The 11,177-nt window shown below is 37.3% G+C and overlaps 2 pseudogenes; one reads left to right on the forward strand and one right to left on the reverse strand.

Moving 5' to 3' along the window:
- The first annotated feature begins 2,057 nt into the window (after positions 1-2,057).
- On the forward strand, positions 2,058-4,666 carry LOC106337065 (annotated as a pseudogene).
- Positions 4,667-5,025: 359 nt separating this feature from the next.
- Positions 5,026-11,177, reverse strand: part of LOC106338522 — a 22,400-nt pseudogene continuing 16,248 nt past the window's right edge.

The raw sequence follows: 11,177 nt of genomic DNA on the forward strand, positions 1-11,177 counted from the left end.
AGAAAATGGGTTGAGAGGATTGAGAAGATAGTAGAAATGATAAAATCCTAAAAATTAAGACAATTATAGTTACCGACTTCGTTTATGGGTCTGGAAAAAATAGAATTTTGGAAGGGAAAATTTCAGAAATTTGGGCGGGAAATTTTTTTACAGCATTTTTGGGGTCGAAGTTTTACCAAGTTTGTAGTTTTACAAAAATCTTCAAAGTTTTACTTTTATATTTTTGACATTTTTTTTTTAGTTTTATTGTACTCTAAAACTTATATTATAGTTATACCACTTATATTTAGTTTCCTACAATCATTTCTCATCAAATCATGTTGTAATAGAATTAATTTCGTCGTATATATAAGTTTTGTAATGTCACAATGTCAATACAAAGAAAAAAGGCATAAAACAACAAGGTATTTGCTCTATTATAAATAGTACACAGCTGAGTGATGACAATTTTGACTATAATTATTTTGAATTTAAATCAGAAAAATACAAACAAATAATAAGCATAATACTTGTAAATAACCAAACAAGTTTAGAATTTTGTATTTTTAATTTTTTTTTTGTATTTTATCAGCTTTACTAAGTTTTACTTAGATCATCTTGAAGAATCATCTTGAAAAATAGATGCAATTAATCGTGGTGTGCATATCCTTCTGGTTCTCGAAGTTAAACTTTTTTAAGAGCAAGTATGCACTTTATGTTTTAATTGAAATAAATCAGAATTCTTAATATTCGGAGCTCACACATATCTACAGTTCAAAATAATAATTCCAAATAGTTATGGTGTGATGCTCAATCAACTAATTCTTTCACATTTTCTTTATTTAGAAACCCTTAACCGATCTCAATACGCATACCATCTTCCAATTCCATCACACATCGAATTTAATGTACAACATGTGGAAGCTCAACATATTCAAATATATCAGCATTGCCACAAGGTTATCCATGCTCTCCAAGTTATTCAAAACAATACCTACATTGTCTTTATCTCGAATAACATTATTCAAAACAATACCTACATTGTCTCTATCTCGAATAACATCTTCCACTGACTCAGTCACCTTAAGCTGTTGTTATGCTTCTTCAATTGCTTCTTAGATTTTACTAACAATGAAATATAACTCAAATTCAGCCTTTGTACATGGATTTATGGTCATCTTTCTGCATATCCTATCCGCTAGCATACAAACTACATGCGTTTGGAATCCATTCATGACCATCTCCAGGTTTATTATAGTATCTTTCATGATCAAAATGTATGTTTGTGAAAGAACTCGTCGCCTCCTATAAAAATCAAAATGATTAACAATCAAGTTAAAATAAGTTGCACGGTTTAACCATAAAATTTTACCAAGTTATACAGTTTTACCAATATAGTTATACCAAGTTATACAGTTTATCCAGTAAATTTTTTACCTCGTTATACAGTTTTGCTAGTAAAGTTTTACTTAGTTATATAGGTTGTACGATTATAGTTATACATAACTATACATAGTTATATTGTTTTGTTCGTACCAAGTTTTACTAGATTTTCTAATTCTTTAAATCAAAATACTAATCTATTATGATTTCGTATGATTATACTAGTGGTTTTAATTATCCAAATAGATCGGGATCCATGCTCAATTAGTTAATTATGAACAAGAATTTGAAGTTAAAGTTTCTAATTCTTCACGAATGAATTAATGGAGTAGATGAATGCCAAATTGAATGGAGGCTGAACAAATCTGGATTGGAAATCTATAGTGGAGAGAAAAAAGAACAAGATAGAGTAGGAGAGAGAATGATTTTGATTGGTTTAGCCAAAAAGGGTAATTTATACATTGACAATGTTTTCGAAGAGTATAAAATAAACGAAAAGTATGACAGAATAAGTAAGAGTACGACATAATGAATTTTGCCTCATTAAGAGCATTTAAGCGTTTCACCCAATAAGGATGGAGAACTGTGTTGGCATAATACATAATAATAGGTTTTTACTGTAAATAATAATAAGTACTAAGAGTGCAATTGTGTAAATTCCCAAAACTCTGAGGGTTTATAGAAACAAAAGACGGAAGAAGTGTCGGAGGCTGTGTGAGACTTGTAATAACTTGTTTGCTTCTTCTTCATATACAATTAGCTTTTCTCCGATCCTCAGCGAAGAATCGATTACGATGGCGAATGAAAACCCTGAAGTCGTTGTAGCTCCAGTGGTGGAGAATGGCGGCGCTGACTCCTCCTCCAAGGGGAAAGAGGAACAGTTAGAGTCAGAGCTTTCGAAGAAGCTAGAGATTACAGAAGATGCAAACAATGAGAACGAAGAAGATGTGGCAGCAGAAGAAGAAGAAGGAAGCAAAGGTGAATACTTTATTCTTGATGTTCTGTTTGATCATGTAGTTTTGAGCTTTTTGCGACTCTGTTTCATGTACCCATTAGGATTAAAAAAGTATGCTTTAGCTATCTCTATGTGTTACAGGGCTTGATGGTTTTAGATTGATCCAATCACTGAGTTCATGAGTGTTATGGTTGATTGATATATTGCATGTTTCATTTTAAGGTGAGACTTCAACGAAGAAGAAGAAGAAAAAGAAGAGTAAAAGCAAGTAAGAAGTGTTTTTGTTCTGTCTTTTTCTTTCAAATCTGCTAGTTTTGGTGTTTGTCTCTTGCTTAATGTTTGCAGGAAGAAGCCTCAACAGACTGACCCACCTACAATCCCTGTCGTTAAGCTTTTCCCGTCTGGAGAGTTTCCTGAAGGTGAAATCCAACAGTACAAGGGTGAGTAAGTTTCATACAACGCAATAGCTTTAGATATTGTGGAATAAATTTTGTCTTTTCATCTGTTGAGTCTTTGTCTTGTCAAGACTCTTCACTTCCTTAACGTTATCACACTCTTTGTACGGACTTTTGAAGAGTATGTTCTTGGTCTCTGTAATGTAGCAATTTGTGGAGATCAACATCTGAAGAGAAGAGAGAGTTGGAGCGTTTGGAGAAGCCTATATACAACTCTGTACGTCAAGCTGCAGAAGTCCATCGCCAGGTTTGATCCCTTTTTAACTGATTAAATGACAACCATAGATTATTTATTACTCTTTTTAAATATTTTTTTTTTTAAATAATTTCTCAGGTTAGAAAATATGTGAGAAGCATAGTGAAGCCATGAATGTTGATGACAGATATATGCGAGACACTTGAGGATACTGTTCGTAAGCTGATATCAGAGAATGGCCTCAAAGCTAGTATTGCTTTCCCTACAGGATGCTCATTGAATTGGTTCGCTATAACTCTCTCTTTCTATCAACTATTCTTCTTTAGTAGTCTTGTTTCTCTAATGAATTTTTAATTTCCAGGGTTGCTGCTCATTGGACACCAAACTCAGGAGACAAGACTGCACTTCAGTATGATGATGTTATGAAACTGGATTTTGGAACACATATTGATGGTAGAACTGCAAGTTTCCTCTTTCGTCTGTATAATTTCAGATTAAAATTAACATTTATTTATTTATTTGCAGGACATATTGTTGACTGTGCATTTACAGTTGCGTTAGATCCTCTCCTAGCAGCCTCCCGTGAAGCTACTTATACCGGTATCAAGGTGCTGATTGTTCTTTCTTTGTTTGTAGTGTTTTTGAGCTTATGAGTGACATTCTTTTAGGGGTTGACTTGTTAGAAACCGCATATTTGTTACACTTTAACCTCCTTGTTATGTTTCTTGGCTGGTTCCGGAAGCTTGAATAGATGTTCGTCTCTGCGACATTGGTGCTGCAATTCAAGAAGTCATGAAGTCTTATGAGGTTGAGATCAATGGAAAGGTCTTCCCAGGTACTGAACATCCAATGTCAAATCTAATAAACACTGTCTGATGTAATAAACCTTAACCTGTTTTGTTCTTTCTTGCAGTTAAAAGTATCAGGAACCTGAATGGGCATAGCATTGGACCTTACCAGATACATGCTGGCAAATCAGTTCCTATAGTTAAAGGAGGCGAGCAAACAAAGATGGACGAGGGTGAATTCTATGTCATTTGAAACATTTGGATCAACTGGTAAAGTAAAAAAAGTCACCCACTGCAATCTTTGGGATTCCACCAATGATTTGATCTTCTGGTTGTGGTTGTATTGCAGGGAAAGGATGTGTGAGAGAAGATTTAGAATGTAGCCACTACATGAAGAACTTTGACGTTGGTCATGTCCCCTTGAGGTTGCCTAGAGCAAAACAACTCCTTGCAACTATCAACAACAACTTCTCGACTCTAGCCTTCTGCAGACGTTATTTGGACCGTATTGGTGAAACTAAATACTTGATGGCGCTAAAGTATCTGTGCGATGCTGGGATTGTTCAGGTAACAACACTCTTCTTAGACCAATCATACACTAGTGTAAAATGAGGTTGATGAGAATAAAATGGTTACGAATCTTGTTCTCTGTGCTTTGTTTTCAGCCGTATCCTTCTCTGTGTGATGTGAAGGGAAGCTATGTATCACAGTATGAGCACACTATTTTATTACGACCTACTTGCAAAGAAGTTGTTTCCAAGGGAGATGATTACTGATTCAGAAATCCTCTGTTTTTTTTTTTTGCTCTGTACGTTTGCTCTCATACACTATGTTCTTAAGACTGCACACTACTTGTTTCTTTTGATACCTTTTAAGAAAACATTCAATGCATGTTGAACATTAGTGTGAAGCTTCTTGCTTTGGGGGGAAAAGAAGTTTCCTTTACATACAAAATGAATATATGGGAAGAGAAGTGGTGAAGACCGGCGCGTGGGTGAGCTAGGGCCCACATCACCGGCGCGTGGGTAGCAACCAACACACTAACCTACTGCCACTGGAGTTGCAGACCGAACAAACCGGTTATTGGTTGTAATAACACACTCATCAACACCGCTTTGTTTCAAAATACTCTACGTGTATATATACTGTCATTACACTTATACGAGTTGGATTCAACAACAAAGTTTACACACATTTTTTTCCCAATCGAGATAGTTTGGTTGGTTACTGTAGCACAAACCGCCCGGTTAAAAACAAACTTTCAACGATTCAAGGGAAATTAAGTGGTAAAGAATAAGGCTGAAGCAATATCAAACAGTTATGAGCTACCAAACTTCTGGACATGTCAATAGCCTCGGTAACACCGTACTCGTACGTGACCTGGACAAATACAAACTGTTCTGTCATAGATTTCTTGAATGTGACATAGATGGTCAATAACAAAACAGAGGTTAAGTCATGCACATACCAAGTGCTTTCTTGAAACCTCATCAAATTGTCTGACGAATGCCAAAACACCTGAGAATATTAAATATACAGTCAAAAGACGTAAAACCAAGAGTCCAAGAAATACTCAATCTGCAGGGTACGGGGGACTAAAGAGGTGGGTCAATGAGCATTTAGATGAGAGAAATAAAATTTACCTCTGGTTCGTGGGACGTGCCAACATGAAAACCACACCAATGCAGTTGGGGCAACATGTTTTCCTTTCGCCACAATTGTTCAGAGATTGTCCTAACGCATCCAAATTGTTTTCCCTTACCTCTGAACTGAGAAGCTTGTCGAAAATCGAGATTGAAGTATTGATACTAACAGGCGGCGTGTCTACCTCTAGACTTTTTCACCTAACCAAACATCATACCAAAATAGATAGTAAAGCAAGTTTGTAACTGTTACAAAAATAACCGTAAGGCATGAACTCAAAAACCTATTTAACAATACCATTAATGTAATCATTTCATCATATAGTTTTGAATTTCAATCTAACCTTGGGGGCTTTCCAAGTCACTCACTCCTTTACATGCAGTTAGGTTCACAGCTTCATCAGAGGGTATGTTTTTAGCTTTACTGGCGTTTGCACCTAGCATCTTTCTACAACCTACTGCACCACAGTAGCAATCTTGATCTGCACCAAGCTGAACAAACCTATGCTATATTTATTAGTGTCACATCTAAACACTATACTATAAAGTAATTCAAACAAGGAAATGTTCTTACTGGTAATCATAGGTCAAGTGCTCTCCTTTGGTTATGTAACGTATGGCAAAGATGCCAACCCTTGTCTCTCCATCAATTATCCTAATGGATACAAAAAATGTTACTTTGATCAGAAGAAAAAGTGAGAAGATAGTTAACAAACCACTTCTGCATCTCTGTGCTAGGGTTGCAGCTATGATTGAAGTATCTTGATTTATTCCCCTTGTAAGTAGCATCAATCACCATGTTCCAGTTTATCTGACACAAGTAGAAGTTTGCCTCGACCCTATGCTTCATCTTCAAAAGCGTTTCTTCACAAGTCTTTTCGTCAATAACTACAGTAAGTAGTGGATATAAGAGGAGATAGGGATTGAATGAATCTTATGAGACCAGTAGGCGTCAGATATTGATGATTAAGCCATTACCTTCGCTTGAAGATGTGTTCAACATGATTACTCAAGATGAACGTCAAAAGACTATGAAGCCTTCTTCAAAGAGTGACAATGTGATCTTTCAGGCGATTGGTTCTCATACTCCTTCTACGCAGCCTGAGATTTTTGCTGATAATTCGGTGCTTGCAGCTCCCCATCAACAATCTTATCGCCCTCACCAACGTCCTGTCCATACATACTGTGGGCAGCTTGGTCATGTGATCCAAAAATGTTTCAAGATATATGGCTATCCTCCTGGTTACAAGGGTCCCAATAACACTCACAAGGGTCATCAGAATCAACAGAGCCATGGCTTTTCACCTCGTGGACAGCAGGGTCAACATAGTCAAGCTCCTCGTTACCCTGGTGCTTATACTCAGCATCCTAATGCTAATGCTCCGGCCTATCTGCGATCTAACACAATAGCAAATGTCACGGGTGCTCCTACACTTCCACTTGATCTTAACATACTCAATCCGGATCAGGTGCAATCTCTCCTCCAGCATTTGCAACATCAGGTTCGATCTTCAGAGCATGTAGTCCGGATTCAAGAAGCTTCTGTTACAGAAGGTGGTTACATAACTCCCCAATCCACATCTGGTATTATTCCTTCTTTGTCCTCTAATCTTTGTTATGAAGACCACTATCATCATCAATGTCTTTCTTCTTTATACAATACTCTCCCTCGTGGTTCTTGGATTTTTAACAGTGTAGCAACCATGTATGTGTGATATGATATTGCATGTTTTACTGATCTTTCTCCGGTCAATGGTGTTATAGTCTCATTGTCTAATGGTTTCAAAGAACATATCACTCATATATGCATCATTCACATTTCATCTAGCATTGTCTTACATAATGTTCTTTACGTTCCCTCTTTTCATTTCAAACTCATCAGTATCAATGCTTGATTCGTGATAACAATTGCTCTGCTCATTTCTATTTGGATCATTGTCTCATTCAGGAATCTACTTGGGGATTGACGATTGGTAGAGGAAATCTTTTCAGCAACCTGTACATTCTTGATGCAAGCTTTACTACTCTCAACATTTGTGGATCCTTGTCAGTTGATGGACATTTGTGGCATCAACGCCTAGGACATCCATCGGCTCTCAAGTTACAGTGCATTCCTGGTAGTTTACCTTTGTCTAAGTCTTCTGAGTCTGATATAGATCATTGTCGCGTCTGTCCTCTAGCTAAGCAGAAAATATTACCTTTTACATCTCATAATCATCTGTCTTCTTCTCCGTTTGATCTTGTCCATATGGATGTGTGGGGTCCGTTTTCTATTGAGTCAATTGAGGGTTATAGATACTTTTTCACTTTGGTAGATGATTGTACCCGTGTAACTTGGATATTTTTCCTTCGTAATCAAAGTGATGCTATCAAAGTCTTTCCAAGCTTTATTCAACATGTTTCTACACAATACAATTCGGTTATTAAATCTATAAGAACTGACAATGCTCCTGAGCTGGCATTCACTGATATTGTTAAAAATCATGGCATGGTTCATCAGTTTACCTGTGCATACACTCCACAACAAAACTCTGTAGTAGAACGGAAACATTAACACATCTTGAATGTTGCACGAGCATTACTTTTTCAGTCTAATATACCGCTTGTTTACTGGACTGATTGCGTTTCTACTACGGTTTTCCTCATAAATAGAACACCTTCACTCTTGCTGCATAAAAAGTCTATGTATGAACTACTACCTAAGAAACTTCCTGGCTATTATTGTTTGAGATCCTTTGGTTGTCTTTTCTATGTTTCTACGTTGATCAAGGATAGAAATAAATTCACTCCTCGTGCTGATCCTTGCGTATTTCTGGGTTATCCTACGGGTTATAAGGGGTATAAAGTCTTGAACCTTGCTACTAATGTTGTTTCTGTTTCCCGGAATGTTATTTTTAAAGAACATGTTTTCCCTTTTAAGGATTCTCCTACTGCTACACCATCCACTGATTTGTTCTCTCATACAATATTACCTACTTTCACTCATGTTGCATTAGATTTAGTGTTGCATACTCATGCATCTCATTCATCTCATCCTCCTTTAAACATTTCGCGTGAGACTGTCCCACAATTGACTGGGCAAAGTCAGTTTCTTCGTGCCAGACCTCAACGCACTGCGAGGACTCCAAGTTACTTATCTGACTATCACTGTCCTTTCATTCATAATTCACCTCCTCCTTTACCCGATTCTCTTTACCCGCTTGCTTCAGTTGATACCTTTAACAAGTTTAAACCCACATACCAACAATATCTTCTTTCCTATTGTCTTGAAGATGAACCAACCACTTTTAAACAAGCCATGTTGTCACCTGAGTTTCGAAAAGCTACAGATGACGAACTACATGCTATGGAGGATAATAGGACATGGACTGTTGTTTCATCGCCTCCTGGAAAGAATTTTGTAGGATGTAAGTGGGTATCTACGACGAAGTATCGTGCTGATGGCAAAGTGGAGAGACGTAAATCCAGACTAGTGGCCAAAGGTTTCACTCAACAGGAAGGAGTTGATCTTGGTGATTTCGGTAATAATGGCATAAACGAAGAAAATAGTAATGCGAATGGGTCAGACAACACAATCGATGAAGAAGGAGTAATCAAAGCTCACAATACTGAGCTAACAAGCCATGATGAATTCGATGAAATAGAAGATCAAACTCAAGCAACATTAAGAAGATCAACACAGAAAGAAAGCAACCAAGCTATTTAGATGATTATATTCTACTAGCTGAGCTTGAGGGTGAACATCTACTGCTAAATATAAAAGATGAGCCATGGAGCTTTATGGAAGCGAATGAGAAGGAGGTATGGCAAGCAGCTTGCAAAGACGATTTTGCTTCAATAGTTAAAAATGAAACTTGGGACTTGGTTGATCTTCCAGATGGAGCTAAGGCATTGGTCTCAAGTGAGTTTTTAAAATAAAGTGAAATTCGATGGCAGCATTAACAAGTATAAAGCAAGGTTAAGAGCTATATACAAAGGCATGGTATCAATTTTGATGAGGTTTTTGCACCAGTGGCACACATGGAAACAATACAATTCATTCTTTCTCTAGCAGCTTCAAAGGAGTGGGAAGTGCACCACCTGGATGTTAAAATTGCATTCTTTCATGGTGACTTGAAAGAGGAAGTTTATGTTTTGCAACCAGAGAGTTATGAGATCAAAAGAAAGGAGACTAAGGTGTATAAACTTAAGAAAGCACTCTATGGTTTGCGTCAAGCCCCATCGAATGAGAAATTGAATAAAGTACTCTGAGAGATAAAATTCGTTAAGTGCTCTAAGGAACCAACACTCTACTGTAGACAAGAAAAGGAACATTTACTTCTTGTAGCAGTATATGTCGATGTCCTACTAACTATGTTCTAAAACGCGGGCACCTAGCCGACTAGGTGCCGCCTAGGCATTCGACTGTGGTCAACCACCACGATTTTGACCAAATCGGTACAATTAATCGGAAATTTGATTATTTGTATAAAAACCGATTAATTGAATACATAACCGACTAATCGCAGATTTAAAGCGACATAGAAGAATAACCGACGTAGAAGAATCAAACTCTGGACCTCTTAAAACGACAACCGCATACCGCGCCACTGGACTACGATGTTTTACGTTTAATGTTCACATGTGAAATATAATACGTATATTTATAATTAAAAAGTATAAAAAATAGTCTCTGTGTATACTCGGCTTAGTCTCTGCTTTTTTTTGGTAACTCTATAGGTCTGGGATTGCCGCCTGACTAGCGCCTAGCGTAGTTCCGAACATGGCCTACTAATCACGGGAACAAGCCTTGATCTAATCGACAAGTTTAAAAGAGGAATGTCTGCAAAATTTGAGAAGAGTGACTTAGGAAAGCTTACCTATTATCTTGGTATTCAGGTAGATCAACATAAGGATGGAATAACTTTTAGACAAGAAAGATATGCTAAGAAGATCTTAGAAGAAACCGAGATGAAGGATTGTAATGCGGTTCACATACCCATGGCCCCGAGTCTAAAGCTTTCTAAGTCTCGCGATGAAAACATCATAGATGAGATGAACTACAGAAGGAGCATTGGATGAGATGAACTACAGAAGGATCACTGGATGTCTTAGATACTTGCTGCATACTCGCCCTGATCTTTCTTATGGTGTCGGATTTCTGAGCAGATATATGCGAGAACCTAAGCAATATCATGGTGCGGCTATGAAACATGTTTTAAGGCATCTGCAAGGTACTTTAACACATGGACTTGTTTTCGGTGGAGCAAGTGAGATGAAACTTGTGGGATTTAGTGACAGTAGTCACATGTTGATGAAGATGATGGCAGAAGCACAACCGGTCATGTCTTCTACTACTCGAGCTCACCGATCACATGATGCTCTCATAAACAAGAAATAATTTTTCTATCATCTTGCGAATCAGAGTTTATGGCAGAAACAGAGGCGAATAAGCAGGCTATTTGGCTTCAAGAACTTATTGGTGACATAATCGGCAAAGCATGTGAGAAAGTTGTTATACAAATTGATAACAAATCTGCTATAGCTCTCGCCAAGAATATGGTGTTTCATGGACGAACAAACATATCCATCGACGCTACCACTTCCTTTTTTTGAATGAATCGATGCTACCACTTCATACGAGAATGCGTGGACAATGATTTGATCGAAGTAATACACGTACCAGGAACTGAACATCGAGCTGATATCTTAACCAAAGCACTTGGGAGAATACGATACAAAGAGATGAGAAGTCTAATTGGCGTTGAAGATCTATCAAATGGGAAGTTCAAGTTTGGG

This window comes from Brassica oleracea, chromosome C4 (assembly GCF_000695525.1).
Source record: "Brassica oleracea var. oleracea cultivar TO1000 chromosome C4, BOL, whole genome shotgun sequence".
In the NCBI taxonomy this organism is placed as follows: Eukaryota; Viridiplantae; Streptophyta; class Magnoliopsida; order Brassicales; family Brassicaceae; genus Brassica; species Brassica oleracea.